The sequence below is a fragment of the Myotis nattereri genome (assembly GCF_964212035.1).
Source record: "Myotis nattereri genome assembly, chromosome: 13".
Classification (NCBI taxonomy): domain Eukaryota; kingdom Metazoa; phylum Chordata; class Mammalia; order Chiroptera; family Vespertilionidae; genus Myotis; species Myotis nattereri.
In genome coordinates this window covers 11,132,615-11,148,889 of record NC_138088.1, presented here as the reverse complement: position 1 = coordinate 11,148,889, position 16,275 = coordinate 11,132,615, and the positions used below count along the sequence as shown (strand labels likewise).

The 16,275-nt window shown below is 38.9% G+C and overlaps 1 pseudogene across 1 annotated transcript; it reads right to left on the bottom strand.

The window, feature by feature from the left end:
• Positions 1-7,202: 7,202 nt before the first annotated feature.
• Positions 7,203-9,364, bottom strand: LOC308529169 (zinc finger and BTB domain-containing protein 10-like; annotated as a pseudogene). The gene has a single exon. The product of its transcript is annotated as a zinc finger and BTB domain-containing protein 10-like (transcript).
• Positions 9,365-16,275: the final 6,911 nt, after the last annotated feature.

Sequence of the window (16,275 nt, the reverse complement as noted above, 5' to 3'; positions counted from 1 at the left end):
ATGTACAACATGCCTGTGATGTTATTGTTAAGATGAAGTTGCCATCAATTATTACACTATGCATTACACTAGAAGCCCAATGCATGAAATTTGTGCAAGGGGCTCAGCCCTTGCAACCCCAGCTGCCTCAGCCAGCCCTCACAGGCCCTCGCAGCGTTGGCTGGCCCTCGCAGCCCCAGTTTAGCCTGGAAGGTTGTCCAGACAGTCTTTCTGCTGTTCCATCTAATTAGCATATTAGCTCTTTCTTATATAAGATAAGGCAGGGGTCATAAAATGTTTTCTCTAAAGACCATATAGTAAATGCTTTAGGCTTTGTAGGCCATGCAGTCTCTGAAGCAGCTACTTGATTAGCTGTTGTGAAGCAAAAATAGCTACAGATGAGATGTAAGCAAGTGAGCTCATGACTGTTATTCCAATAAATCCGATGTATGGGCATTTGGCTTGCTGGCCTTACAAAAAGATGTTAACCTAAAAATAAAAGGCCAAAGTGAGAATCAACAAGCATTTATTGGAGATAAAAAATAATAGCTATGGTAGAAGCACTGAAACCCAAAAATTGTTTTTACTAGGAGACAAGGGCAAGGGTTATTTATGATAAAGGGAAGGGAACAATTACATGAATAGAAGGAAGACATTTCTATTGGTGCAGAAAAGGTAGCATAGTGGTGCCAATAGGATGGGAGCTCAGAATTCATTTTAATCTGGCTTTATTTATATTATTATTTACAAAGAGGTGGTAAAAGCAGAAAGGTTGGAAAGTAAGAGAAAATATTTGGATATAAGTAAAATCAATAAACTTGAAAACCAATATAAAAGTCCAGCCAGTTTCCTGATAGAATGTCCCAGACTCTGAATATGTCTTACAAGTGCTTTTTTCCATCTTCTGTTTTTCCAGTATACCACAAGGAGGTCCCGAAGCACCAGAGGTTGTAGGCTGTTGGGAAAGGCAGTTACACCCTGCCTTAGCAAGAATCCCTACCACAGATATCTGATCACATTCCTCACCCCCTACTCTTGGAATCTGACCACCTTGGCTTATCTTTGGCAATAAACTTGTCAAAATGGTTTAGCCAGAAACCCCCCTTACACCTGATGTTTCCTTTTAGTAATTTTCTATCTACTGACCCCACCCCTTCTCCTTAGCTATAAATCCCTTGTTCATGCTGAATTTGAAATTGAGCCCAGTTCTATACCAAGGTCTACTTTTCCTGATTGCAATAGTTCCTGAATAAAATCTGTTTTTACCACCTTACTGTCTGGACTTGCTTTTTCTCTGCCTGGCCCCCTGTTTCCAAACTTATATTTCTTATCTAGTCTTGTCATTTGTATGCAGCCCTTCTCCAGATCTTGAACCCAAGCCATGCAGGACATGGCTTTTCACAAACGGACATATAAAGAGGACATTATAGATTCTGTTAGGTCTTGTAAAGAAAAAGTAAGGAAATATTTACTTACAAGGGGTCTAAATATTATAGAAGTGTTACTGATAATGCTGTAATTAGCTGGTTGTTGATGATAGGAAAGGAGAAAAGGGAGGCCAGACACTATAACCATGGCCATTTGGGCAGCTTCACCAAATGGAAAATGCAACTTTGCACTCCCCAGGGAACCGCCAGCCCATTCTCTACAAAACAAAGGGGAGATAAATGCATGCACTGTGAAGTTGGGGTGACTAGGGAAGGTACTGGCCTGTCAGTCAAGCCTAGGGAACCATGAATGGGCTGCAATGCAAGCCTGTGAAAATTTGGGGATACATAATCCCCTAAACCAGTGGTTCTCAACCTTCTGGCCCTTCAAATACAGTTCCTCATGTTGTGACCCAACCATAAAATTATTTTCGTCGCAACTTCATAACTGTAATGTTGCTACTATTATGAATCATAATGTAAATATCTGATATGCAGGATGGTCTTAGGTGACCCCTGTGAAAGGGTCGTTCGACCACCAAAGGAGTCACGACCCAGAAGTTGAGAACAGCTGCCGTAAACAGAGGAGTTTGCTCTTTTGTGACTCTTGTTGCTTTTGTTGCTCTTGGCTCTTGACTCTGCTTTCTTGCATTCGCACTAATGGCCCAGGACCATGCGGAACCCACACTCAATGGACTAATAGACTGCAGCAGGAAACACAAGCTAAGCAAGCCTAATGCTATATTGGACTGTGCAGACGTGTGAAGGAAACTTTGGACACTGACTCTGATCTTAGCACTTCTGAAGCCCCAGCTACACTTCTTCTCTGACTGGACTAAGAGAAATGGGACCTTGGAAACTCAGAGGTTTAATTCTACAGAAATAAAGCTTTCTATGATATCTCATCCTCCAGTGTGAGTCTCCAAAAATTCTTTTTCTCAAGAAATGCACCCCCCACAAGCAGCAGGTGGGGACAAGAATCTTCCATTTCCACTGGTAACATTTCCATTTTACATAAGATCATCAGATTGTATTGTCTGGGAGGTATCATTTGAACAAAAAGGAATCATCATGTTATCTATAAAACAAACAGTGATTGCCCAGACCCTGGGGCAGACAATATCTTAATCTGATTGAGGAAGAGAAAGACTGGTTTAGCTAAAAGCAATCAGTCAAGGAGGGAGTTACAGGTGGTATTGTGTTGTGGGGAACGGATTCAGTTCTGAGGATGAGTCATACAAAGGTCCTTGGACTTTTTTTCTATGATAAAATGACTTGGGTAAACAGTAAGCATGTCAGTGATCTTCTCTATCCAATAGTTTAAAAAGATCATGATGGCTACTGTTTGGGAAAAATATGAAGAGAGATAGTAATTAAGAACTTATTTCAGAAATCCAGGGGAGATATAATGATGGTTTAGAAATGTTCAGAAGTTATGAGAAAGTAAAATGGTAATTTTTTAGGGGACTTTTAAAAATAATTCGTGATAGATGTGGTTGGTTTCAGAGATGGCTTACATTCTCACATATGGCAAATACTTGTCTTAACTTCAGGTATTAGAATATTTTTCCCTATTTTACCATTTTCATAGGAAAATATAATGATTTTATGTTAGTACTTGATCTTTCCTTTACTCCTTCATAAGATTTTTCTCTCTCCTCTCTCTCTCTCTCTCTCTCTCTCTCTCTCTCTCTCTCTCTCTCTCTCTCTCTTATATAAGTTATTTTTATGCCCTAACCGGTTTGGTTCAGTGGATAGAGTGTTGGCCTGTGGACTGAAGGGTCCCAGGTTCGATTCCTGTCAAGGGCATGTACCTTGGTTGTGGGCCCATCCCCAGTAGGGAGTGTGCAAGAGGCAACTGATCAATGTTTCTCTCTCATCCATGTTTCTACCTCTCTATGACACTCCCTTCCTCTCTGTAAAAAATCAATAAAATATATTTTAATAAATAAATTAGTAAATAAATAATTTTCACTTCTTATTTATTTTTTATAATACATTTTTAAATATTTTTGTTCATTTTTAAAGAAAGAGAAAGGGAGAGGGAGAGGGAGGGGGGAAAGAGAGAGAGAGAGAGAGAGAGAGAAACACTGATGTGAGAGCAAACATCATCAATTGGCTGCTTTGCACATGCCACCTACTGAGGATCAAGCCCACAATTCAGTCTTGTGCCCTGACCAAGAATAGAATCAGCGACCTTTCAGTGCCTTGCACGATGTCCAGCCAACTGAGCCACTCCAGCCAGGGCTTCAATTCTTATTTTTTTAATATCACATTATATTTGCCATGTGTAAAGTAGCTGGAGTTCTTACACCTCCACCAAATGCATGCTCCCCTTTGCAAATTATCTTGAGAAATTAGTCGTATTAAAATAATAATTACACCTTCATTTGGCTAATTTGAAGAGTAATTGCCCAATTTCAGCCATAATTAGTCACTTGGTTCTATTTTTCAGGCACAATTTCATTGTCATGAGAAACAAACAAACAAAAAAATCTGTCATAGTTGTTCCTTTTACAATTTTCCTACTAATGAGCCTGCCTAGTGAGCGCACTCTCTTCATTTGAATATTTCAACAAAGTACTAAGGAATTTCTTGGGTTAATGCAGGGAAATAAGTTCCCTATGTGGGAAGATTTAAAAGTATTTTCTAAGAAGCTACAGTCCAATGAAAAACATCTTCTTGAGGCTGTTACATTATGGATAAGATAAGTTAATAAAATTTTTGATTCTGAAAATATCAGATTTATCTGAATAAATAAAACTGTCTCATAATAAATTCCTGAATCTTTAAAAGCTTTAACTGATTTCTGATCGGAAACATAAATTCAGAAATGAAAAAAATATCTGGGTCACTTACATGAGAGCTACTGTGACCCACTGAAAATTGATCTGTATAAGATTATAGTTAACAAAATTATTCTTTCCAAAAGGTAGGTTATTATAGAGTGAATCTTTAATTTTCCTATGAAAAAGGGGTCAAACTAAGCCTGAGTCAGAAATTTTAGGTTAAATTCCTAGATTTTGATTTTTTTTTTCTACTTTAATCCTAATCTTGTTTAATAGGTTCATCACCAATATCATTTTTAATTTATGAAATGTTAAAGGAAACAAAATATTTAGGTCATGTTTTTTGGTTTTGGTGGAAATGAGGAACTTGAGTTTGAAGAGGCCTTTATAGGCTTTCTTCAAGCAATTATGCTTAACTGCAGCATAACAAACAAGAAAGGACATAATCGTGCTTGTTAAATGCAGTTGCCATTTAACTATCAAAGAGGAGTGTAGAAAAAAAAGTATTGTCAGCCATGGAGATATTTTCAGACAATTACAACAATCTGCATTACAATATTCTCTCTCCTGTGAAAAAGAGGACCATAATGCCATTGCTCACAGGCAGCAGCAGCTCAATGACAACCACTCAAATTTGATGCCTTAAATGTGAACATCTGTTTCCATCATTAAAGCTATCAGAGTGCTGTTAATTACTTGTCCTCATCTATTTTCAGTATCTGTAAATATACGTATATTCAAGGTCTAGAAAACTAACTCTCATTATTTACGTAATTCCAGCATCTAATGGGACTGTCTGTATGTACGTGGTGACTTCTTATACACACACATGCACATAACTAATATACAAAATCTGTTCCTCATTTAACATTCTCTCATTTCCCAGTCATTGTTATTTCATATATAGCTTATATGTACTTACACATACAACATACACATATAAATACCTTCACCATATACATTAATATAGTAAAAGACAAGTACATATTTGAGTAACCATTGATTGGAAAATATTATAATTTAACTCATTAAAAATTCATTAAATTCAAAGACTAATAGCAAAGGATTCTTGAACATATACCTTCCCCCTCCCCTCTTGGTAGATGGTAGATAAAGAAATAACATATCATACATACATACAGATACATAGGGAGAGAACTCACAATTCTGTGTTAATTTTGAATACAAGGAGAATGTCAATTCAGATGTTTTAAAGATGGGTAGACAATGTTCTTAAGTTACTCTTGTGTCAATATTATATACTAGAGGCCCAGTGCACGAATTTGTGCACAGGTGGGGTCCCTCGGCCTGGCTGGCAATCTGGGCTGATAGGAGCCACAGAAGGTTGACTGGCCAGGGGTGGGGACTGCAGGAGGTTGGTCAGCTGCAGGAGGTTGGCTGTGGGAGCGCACTGACCACCAGGGGGCACTACTGCATTGAGCATCTGCCCCCTGGTGGTCAGTGTGCATCATAGCACCCGGTAGATTGGTCGTTTGGTCATTTGGTCACTTAGGCTTTTATATATATAGATTTCACACTGTGGTTGGTATAGCATACTTTCCATAGTAACTAGAAAATGACATAGGATATACTAGGTCTCTCCAATGCTTCTTTATAATTGGTTGTTTACTTGAGTTAATCTAGGATTTAAGGGGGAAAGTAATGCATTAGAAAGAATATTATAATACAAGAAAGGAGAAAAGAGGCTTGAAGTGGTATTAGAATAAGTATTCCTAACATTTGGAATTTGTGGGTTTTCCCTTTAGAGTTTTACTAATTTAACCCAGCTCTCAAAAACTAGTAGTTGCTCAGTCTTTTCAACATTCAGAATTATTGGGAGATAAAGGCTACCATCTCCATGGAGGATTACACAGCAGCAACATGACTGAAATGAGCCATCTCCATGGGAGTCCCAAGCACTCTGGGAAAGTGACCCAAGAAGTTTTTACCATATTATTCACTTTTGTTTGACCGAAAAAGCACCTTTCTTTCTATGTAAGTGATGCTTGAATCTAACAAGTGCAATGACAACGTGTAGAATTGACACCACCTTCAATGAAACTCACACCCACAGGACCTGTTCTCCCTGAGGATGCGTTAAAGAGTCATGTTGGGGTCCAACCCCAGCAGGTCCAGGGGTTCCCAAAGGTGTGGATGGAGTCGGCGAAGAAAGAATGACACTGGGAGTAAACTTAACTCCTCTGGTAGCAAACATATGTGTTAAAAGATCAATATTTTTTTTGGTAAAAGGACACAAGAGTAAAAACCTGATAGTTCACTTATATTGCATAACAAGCTAACCAAACTGGACATGGAGGATAAATCATAAAACAAATCATTTTATTTATTGTTTCTATGATTCTTCTTTCGATCAGATTTCTGTCTGTTCAAATAGGACTGAGGTACAGTACACTGGCAAAAATAAAAAAAGGCAAACAAGAATAGTGCCAAGAACAGATACCCAAAACTGAATACCATGTCAGAAAACATCATATCGAACCATTTTATCAGATTAGAGCAGCAAGAGGAAGTGACTTCTAAATCATAATCCTTTAGTGGTATTTATCAACTTCATCACGGTAACTTTGCAACATCATTCTTCATTTGTGAAGTAGTAAAATTCTTGTCAAAAAGGAAGGGGGAATGGAGGAAGTCAATTAGTTCATTCCAATAAATTACCTCTCCAGTTCTTATAAACATGCCCATCAGCACAAAATTGAGAAATAATACCTAAGACTAGAAGAGACTTGGTTTAACTTATGAAGCAAATCAAAATGGAAAATACAGAAAAGTACAACCAATGGGGTTGAAAAGGCCCCTCACTAAAAATCTGTATTAAAAAAAATAAAATTAATAAAAATAAAAATAGAAACAAAACTCTATTAGTACAAACTAGCCTGAGTGGTTTGGTGGGCAGTGTAGTTGGGCCAGCTGTCACTGTATTCTCATCACTGGATTTTCTTCATTCCGGTTAAACTGGTACATAAATGTCAGTTATTTACAGACAGGTAATCCATTTTCATTAGGACCCAAAGAGTTATTGTATATCCTATAAATAAAAAATATTTTTACTTTGATAACTGACTGAAGATGTGGAGACTCCATGTAATCCAACTGCAAGGTTGGTTGCTGTCCAGTCCTGTGCAAATATAAAAAAAAAAAAAAATTGCTATAAGGCTTTGACCCTAGAGTTTTCACAGCAACTTAACTACCATCCAGAATGTAACATATTTGCAAGCCTTCAAGTTCAACAATTCCAATTGTCGCTTCATATTACGTTCCAATGCAGCATCCTTGAGGTGCAGAGTAGGCCAGTTAATCATCCTGAGACATACAGACGTCTCCCAACTCGTCCCATCGTGACGGGTGGTTTTGATCTTCTCCCTCATCAGCCAGTTCTTCTTAGGGTTCTCCCCCTTTGTTCTCCTCATACTCTTTATCCCGAGGGAAATCTGTCTCCTGTCCCTGATCTACACCTTCTTGCCTTCCTGTCCGTGGTTTATCTGCACATTCTACACAAATACCACAGCGTCAAGATCCATGTCTGATTCCAACACTGGCAGCTAATATGAAGATCTTCTTACACACCATACATTTGTATTAAATATCCTTTTTATGCACCAGGGAATGTCTTTTTACATGCTCTCTGCAAGTAAACAGTTTTCCACAAATCTTACAGCTAAAGGGTCTGACTCCTGTATGAATGAGCAAATGCCTTTTTAGTTTTCGTCTGCATTTGGCTACATAGGTACAATGAGGGCATTTTAACCTGTTCATGTTTAGAGATGATTCACCATTTTCCCAAGTTTCTTGTTTTGGCCAAGATTCAGGCAACAATCTATACTTGAAATCGTTTGCAGCACCTGGTAGCAAGCCATACTTGAAATCACTTGATGGGCCAGGCATCAGGCCATACTTGAAATCATGTGAAGTACCAGCATCGCCTGCATCCTGCCCCAAGCTGGCTTCTGCCAGCACATTTGTGTTCACATTCCCGTCACAGTCCGGCCCCGGGAGCAGAGCACCATCCAGATCCGGTTCTTCCTTAATGAATGACATATCTTCTTCTGGACAGGCAACAGGTGGCTGCATCACAGAGCAATCTTCTAAACTTGTTTCATTATTAGGCGGTATATTATAAATAAATCTCTTTGAAGTTTGGTTTTTCCTCCTTGTTTTGTTGCCAGTTTCTTGAATTCTCTGGGAGCCCATATTATTCCAAATAAACACTTTTGTTTGACTTGGGGGATTCACTTTTAGCCAATTCAGGTGAACCATCCTGAGCCCAACCACTGTCATTCATTTGGTAGTTCTCTATTTGGCCCTCGTTGACATTGCAAGCATCATTTTCAGTTTTTGCATTACTTGCCAAATTGGTAAGATTCCGTGTTGCCCAAAAACTGGCAATTTTTTAATCCCGTGATGAAGACAGACCATCTCTACTGACTGGTTTTCTGTTGTTATAGTCCACAACCGCAGACTCCGGAGCTTCAGATTTAATGCTTATATTTAAGGCGTCTTTAATGAAATTTCGGCAAGTCTGAACAACTTCGCTCATCTGCAGGTAGCTGGCCATGGTCATCACTTCAGTGGCATTTTGGCTTGGGAGCACCAGGTTACCAGAGTACAGGAAGTCCAAGATGATGGAGAAACCTTGAACTGCAGAAATATCTAAGTGGGTAGTATTGTTTTGGTTAGGGTTTTCTTTGTTGGAAACGCAATATAAAGTCTTAAACAGCTGCCTGCAACCAGGATGTTCTTATGAGCTTTAAAGATTTTTCCACTCACCACAATGCTGACAATTGTCGAAGAAGTTGATAGCAATAAGAGTTTTCATTTGGCCTACTATTAAAGTCACAGTATCCCTCTTCTGAAGGTATTTCTGATTCCTGGGCATCGGCTTCATGGAGCTTGTGCTCTGTGGAGATGTGGTGACTCAGGAGCAGGGTTTTCTTGTAGGTGCGGGTCCCTCAAGACAGGTCGTCATGGCTCCGGAGGGAGGTCCCCGCCGCTGCTGTCCGCGGGGGTCTTCTGGCACCAGCCGCAGGACATGAGGCCGGTGTCCTTGCAGTAGCACAGCCAGGGGAAGTCCCGCAGCCAGGCCGCCTGGAAGGAGCTCTCGAGCTTCTGCAGCAGGGACTTGGGCCACGCGAGCGGGAGGTGCGCCATTTATTGGGGTCCAACCCCAGCAGGTCCAGGGGTTCCCAAAGGTGTGACGGAGACGGTGAAGAATGAAGGACACAGAGGCAGCTAAAGTTGATCAGCATAGTTGGTTTTCTAGCCAGGTTCTAGCCAGGATCTCCAGCCAGGTTCTGTGTTTTATTGTCTTGTTACATCTGTATTTATACCAGTTGATTTTAATCCTATCAATTTCTATTCCAAAGGTTAGGGCGTTTCTTATCTCCATTCCAGGGAGGAAAGATTATGTAGCTTAAGTGTGATTGTTCGTAGTTAAAGTGATTAACTACCCCCCTGGCACTTAGTTAAGGGGTTTTATTCCCTCCCTAACTTCAGGGAAAAATCCCTACCTGGGGAAACAACCTTTCTCGGAGAGGTGACCTTGGTTAAAACACATAGGGCCAAGAAGGAGAGCAAACATATTAAGAACAGTATGCCATATATGCCAGGTCCCTTGAAACATATGCTGTGCAGATGTTTCTTCCCTTCAATGACTGTGTCAAGCAGCAAGGATGGACCGGCTTCCGGCAGAGACACTGTCAGCAGACTTCAGAATCTTGGAGTTTCTTCTATTTTCTTCTGTATCCTTTGCTATTCTTCTGAGATCTGGACCAAATGGTTCATATAAGATCACAGTAAGTAGTCTTTACAGAGGTTTCTGTCTTTCAGAATTCTAAAAACTAATCTTCTCAATCTGGATGGCAAGAAATTTGAGATGTAAAACAAAGGAATAAAGATTGAGGCAAAAATATGGGTGTTATTAGTGATAAAACAATCTGGCTGACAAGATGACATCAAGTCTTATCAATATCTTAACACAGGACCTTGATATTAATCAGCTTTACTCACCCAGGGATTTTATCAATGATTGAGACAGGATTTTATCAATGATAGAAGAGACTCCTGGGTAAATAAAAGTCTGGGGGAAAAGAAAACTTTTGGGTTTTGTGGAAAGACCCCATTCCCAGAAAGAACAGTGACAATTGAGTAAAACATGGCAAATTATTCCTCCACATATAACAGTCAGCTAGGGCAGAATGAGAACTTACAACAATTTCTGCAGGAAGAGGAAGTATAGGGCTGATAGAAAGGCCATGGGTGTGCTTAAGAAAATGTGCACCAAAAGGTTGTGAAGTTGCGGGTTTGATCCCCAGTTGGAGCGTGGGTAGAGGAGGCAATCCATCAATGTTTCTCTTTCTCTCTCTCTTCTTCCTCTCTTTCTAAAATAAATAGGCATTTATTTTAGGATGTTTTTTAAAAAGAAAAGAAGCATAAAACTTGTAAGATAAATAGGAACAAATTTTAAACCAAATATATCTTCATTACATTAAACATAGATAGACTAAATATTCCAATTAAGAATAAGAATTGTCAGCTGAATATATTATAAATATTTTATATGTAATTATATATGATATATTGTATTATGTGGCAAATGCATTATTATATGACAGGACACTGTCAGACTGCTTGTAATATATTTAACTGATGCAGTTTTAAAAGAGACACTTTAAATAGAAACACATAGAATGACTGAAAGTAAGCTAATGAAAAACATTTATATGGGCATTATATGAAAATAACGCAATAGCATCTAATGCAAAGAATCATTAACAGATATAAATAGGGAGGTAAAGAGGGATATTTCATAATAAAAAGTAATCAGTACACAAGAAAGTTATAAAATTCTGAATTTCTTTGCACCTAATAAAATAATTTCTAAAGGTATAAATAATGAATTAGTGAATTAAATGGTGAAATAGATAAATCAATAATAACCATGGTAGATTTTAGTATATGTCTGCTAGTAACTGATAAAACAAGCAGCAAAAAAATGTAGTAAGATTGTCATGGGTTTGAATAAGCAGCGGCCTTTTGTGGGTAAAACAGAAAAACATTAGGTATTCTAGGGAAAGAGAGAAAGGGGTAAGCAATGGATTTCAACATTGACTTATACCAGGATCTCCCAAAGAGTTTTTAAATATTATAAATACCTAGGTCCTACTCAGAAATTCACTTTTAGTTGGTGTAGGGAGGCCCTGGTCCTTTGTAATTTTGTCACATATTCATTATTGACTATGATGTGCACCCCGGATAGCAAATACCATGGTAAAGGTGATAATAGCTGTGTAAAAGCATTGGAGGGACATGAAGTTCAGGACTTATGCACTGAAAACTCAGTGAAGCGGATGTGATTTTACTTAAGGGATTCAAAATCATTTCACATGCAAGGATACTTCCTAAAGAGCTGGCTTGGCCCTGACCGGTTTGGCTCAGTGGATAGAGTGTCGGCCTGCGGACTGAAGGGTCCCGGGTTCAATTCTGGTCAAGGGCATGTGCCTTGGTTGCGGGCACATCCACAGTGGGGGGTGTGCAGGAGGCAGCTGGTCTGATCGATGTTTCTCTCTCATCGATTTTTCTAACTCTCTATCCCTCTCCCTTCCTCTCTGTAAAAAATCAATAAAATATATTGGGGGAAAAAAAAGCTGTCTTATTAGAGATGAGCACTGTTTACAGTGCGGTCTTCCTGCAATGGACTCTGACAACAAACAGGGTTACTTCATTCCTGGCAGGACAGGCTGCCCCCTTGCTGATGCAGTGGTTTTAGCTAGGGATGCCTCACTTCTTTATCTTACAGATACTTTGCGAGCAGCTTCAATGCGTGGTGGATGGTTCTGATAATGGAGTGAAAGAACCAGGAACAAACCAAAGGAGGCCTGTCTTCCCTTGGCCAGGACAAGCGATAAGCAAGCAAGCAGTGAGGAATATTGCACGTTTCAGAGAGAGGAGACAACAAGAACAGTGTGGGAAGGGGCTCCCGGTGCATGAGGGAAAGCTCAGGAAGGCCACACAGGGGAGGTGACCTGGAGCCGACGCCTGAAGGGCATGAGGACATCGGTACCCAGGCGTGGCATTTCCCCCAGGATGCTTTTAGTGTCTCTCTCTTTATAACTTTAAAGTTTAAATGTTTAAGTCACATTTTCATCCAAATCTTTTTTTTGCTGATTTTGTCCTCTTTACCTTAAAAATGCCAAGTATTCTTCCATCTGAATAAAAATACAAAGTAGGGTTTTTTTTCTCACGTTTTATTGTTTCTTAGACTAAAATAATTTCATATTGGGGTATTTCCTTGTGAATTATCTCATAAGCTTCCTCCTTTTACTCCTGAACTGCATCATGTGTTTGGTGATTCTAAATGGAAAATCTGCTACTTCCTGTAGTTCTAATGGGAAGTCTGCAGTCACTCTATGGCTATGAAGGACATGGAGGGAGGGACATAGATGGGGGAGTGTACTGCTTCGCTAATCACACCTGAATTGGTTGAGGAAATACTCCTCTCTCTCTAAGCCTTTAGGAGTTGGTTGTACCAATTTTCAAAGTTTACTTAGCTATGTATTTGTGCTAAAAGAATGGTTATTGTGTATGCCAGGTTTCATTGTTTGATGTTGAGGTTGTACTTATTCAAATTATACAACTTACCCTCAGTTCACCACCCCGAAGTTTCCATGATCCTCAGCCCCTGCTGCTGCTGCAACCTGCACGGTGAGTTCAGGAGGACCCGTACGAGGGCTGACGCACAATGAAGACACTACACAAGAAGTAAGTTTTAAGCATGAGGACCAGGGGGAACCTCTTTCAAGAAAGGAACCACAAGTTCTTGTCTTGCCTGCTTTTATTCACCTTGGTTACACATTTGCCCTTAGCAAAGCACATAGGCAGAGCACATAGTAAGCATAGTATCGAAGGTCAACAAAGGTCAGTGAGGCTCAGTAAACATTTACTCAAAGATTATCAGGTCAGGAAATCGCTTCGAGACCCCCACATCGCAGCAAGAGCAATCTGTGCTGTCATCAGCCCTGCCAATGCCCAATGTTTACAGCCTTCAGAATTCCTTGTTGCACTTTCATGCCAATGGTGCTAACGTGGTGGCCTCCGGCATGCGCTTCCAGCTTATTTATGTGTGTGTTTGTTTCTTTAAATCCAGATCCACAGAGAACTCCATTAATTTTCTTTCCACGTGGTCTTGTACTGTGTTATGTAATGTAGTGGGTTACCTCTTACACGCAATTCCTGAATTTGGAATCTATCTTTTGATGTCTGAAACCCTTCATTAACAGTAGTACATGTATCTCCACATTAATTTCCTATTTTGTGTTCATTTCTTAAGAACCTTCGGAAAAAACAGAGTTATATAAATGAGCTCCAACTGCCTTACTGTAAGTAAGTGAATGCCCTATTTACACACAAACTTTATAGCACGGGTTGCCAGGAGAGCAAGGAAAGTGTCCACCAATGTCTCCAAGTTCATTGTTCTGTGGGACTGATTCTACAGTTAGCATCTTACTCATGAAAATTTCTTGAGACTTACAGGGAGAGATACTGCACACTCAATCCTCAATATATATTTCTTGTAATATAACAAGATACCAAAAAATGCTGGCATCCTACATCCATATTGCCTGTAATATGCATGTTAACAGAATAGGCAAAATAATTAAAATAAGCAATTCATTATTGGAACAGCTATTGCCTTTGAAATGTTCTTACTCCTTTCCCATAATTCTTGTATTCTCACAGCCCACATATAAAATATACAGGCAAGGAAGAAATTATTTTTTGAGTTAAGTTCATGGTCGACTTATGTCATGTATCTTAAGCACCCTTTCAGAAATTATGCAAAATGATTGTCAGTTACCTTGTGAATTTGAAATTTAGCAAATCAATTTCTCATACATTAGGAGAGAGCAAATGTACAACACTTCGTCATTGCCCAGTGAAACATTTAATTTAATATCTTGATTTGCACACCATTTACCTTGATCCTGCAGCCTCACACACTCTTTTTTTATTTAATTTACCCTGCTATGTATATGTGCAACAAATTTCCTTTCCCCACAGAGAATTTTAATGTCTACAGCAGAATACATGTGGGTAAATATGGATTTTTCTGAGTCTGTCCCACAAGAACACCTGATTCCTCCCAGCTTCTGAGATATACTGTTCTTTTCCTTAATTTTATTCTCCAAATAGTCATTTATACTTTACTAGAGGCCCAGTGCATGGATTCGTGCACTGGTAGGGTCCCTCAGCATGGCCTGTGCCCTCTCGAAATCTGGGACCCTTTGGAGGATGCCAGATAGCTGGTTTTAGCCCGATCCCTCTACAGGATCCCCCTGATCCAGACCAGAGGGAGCCCGATCCTGTGCACTGAGTGTCTATCCCCTGGTGATCAGTGCACATCATAGAGACCAGTCGACCGGTCATTCGGTCATTCAGTTATTCAGTCACTTAGACTTTTATATACATAGATAATTGTGCAGATGGTGAACTTCTGCTTTTCTTTTAAAGTCTAACTTAAATATTATCTTTCCTGTAGGTTGCTCTTGGCTTCTTCATCTTCATAGAAAATTTCCTTCCATTGTCTGTGTTCTTGCTCCACTTTCTGCATACTTGAATACTGTGAATTCACATACATGTCACAGTAGATGGGTCTCTTGATCCTCCATAAATAATGCCATGCCTGACTTCAAAAACTATAACGTAAATTATAAAGTAATATCATACACTGCATTGGTAGTTTGGTAATGAATAACAGCATTTATTTATAATTGTTAGCCCTGGACAGTGTGGCTCAGTGATTTGAACTTTGGCCTGTGGACTAAAGGGTCTCAGGCTTGATTCCTAGTCCAGGGCAAGTGCCTGGGTTGTGAGTCTGACTCCTGACCTCAGTCAGGGCGCTGCGTGTGGGAGGCAACCAATCGATGTCTCTCTCATATCAGTCTCTCTCCCTCTCTCTCTCTCTCTCTCTCTCTCTCTCTCTCTCTCTCCCCCACCCCTTCCACCCTCCCTTCCACGCTCTCTAGAAATCAACGAAAAAAATACCCTTGGGTGAAGATTAACAAAAAATACAAATAAAAATATTACAATTATTAAATGTAGAATTGTCACACACTGGGATAATGGTAAAAAATAAAAATCATATACTTAGTTATAATTTCACAGCCATTAGATATAAGTTTACTGCAAATTGGACAAGTCAACATTTTTTCTGTATCATCTGCCATGGTTCTTCTGTTGAAATCTATGAAAATGGAAATAAATTCTAACGAAGCAGAATTGTACTTCTGAAATTTTAACTAGTACCCATTAGTGCACTTGCTAACTTTATGAATATTTATGAATCACTGACTATATCCTACTTTTTGTATAAGATGCTCATGATACTATAACAAGTAAGATAGACCAGGTGCCTGTCCTCAAGCAATAAAAAAAAGCAATTCCAAAAAAAGAGTAATTAAATATTATGTCTATGGAAGTACACAATGTATGAGATAAAGTAATGTCAGAATACATTATATTTGTATAGCTCCTGTGTTGGCTTCTTGGAATTTGTCTGGTTGTATTATGCATATGTCTGTGTATCCAAGGAATCCAGGGTCATTAAGGGCTGAAATTGAGATGTCAATTTTATCCTCATCACGTGACAGAATGTCTGGCCACGTAGGTGCTCAGTATTTGTTAAATGAAAGTGAATAGAGATGGGAATGTCCACTCCCTCCCTGCTTTTTTAATAATAAGATCTGAGTGTTAATCACATTTTAAGTTCATGTGACTATCATTGATCCCATCTCTATTCTCTTTAGGCTAAACAGTTGCTTTAATAAAATTTCAAGTTTGACTATGTGTGTGAAAAAAACACACGTTAATTTATTCATTTAACAAATTTATGTTTTTCTAGAAATATATTAATTTTATTCAAATTTTAAAATTTAAATTATATATTATAGTCATTAATATCCCTTTATCACTAATATGTTTTTTAATAGTATAATCTTTTTCTTTCATTCTCTTTCCCTTTTTCTTTTCTTTTTGTTGTTTTGTTTTCTTAATTGCTTCTGCTA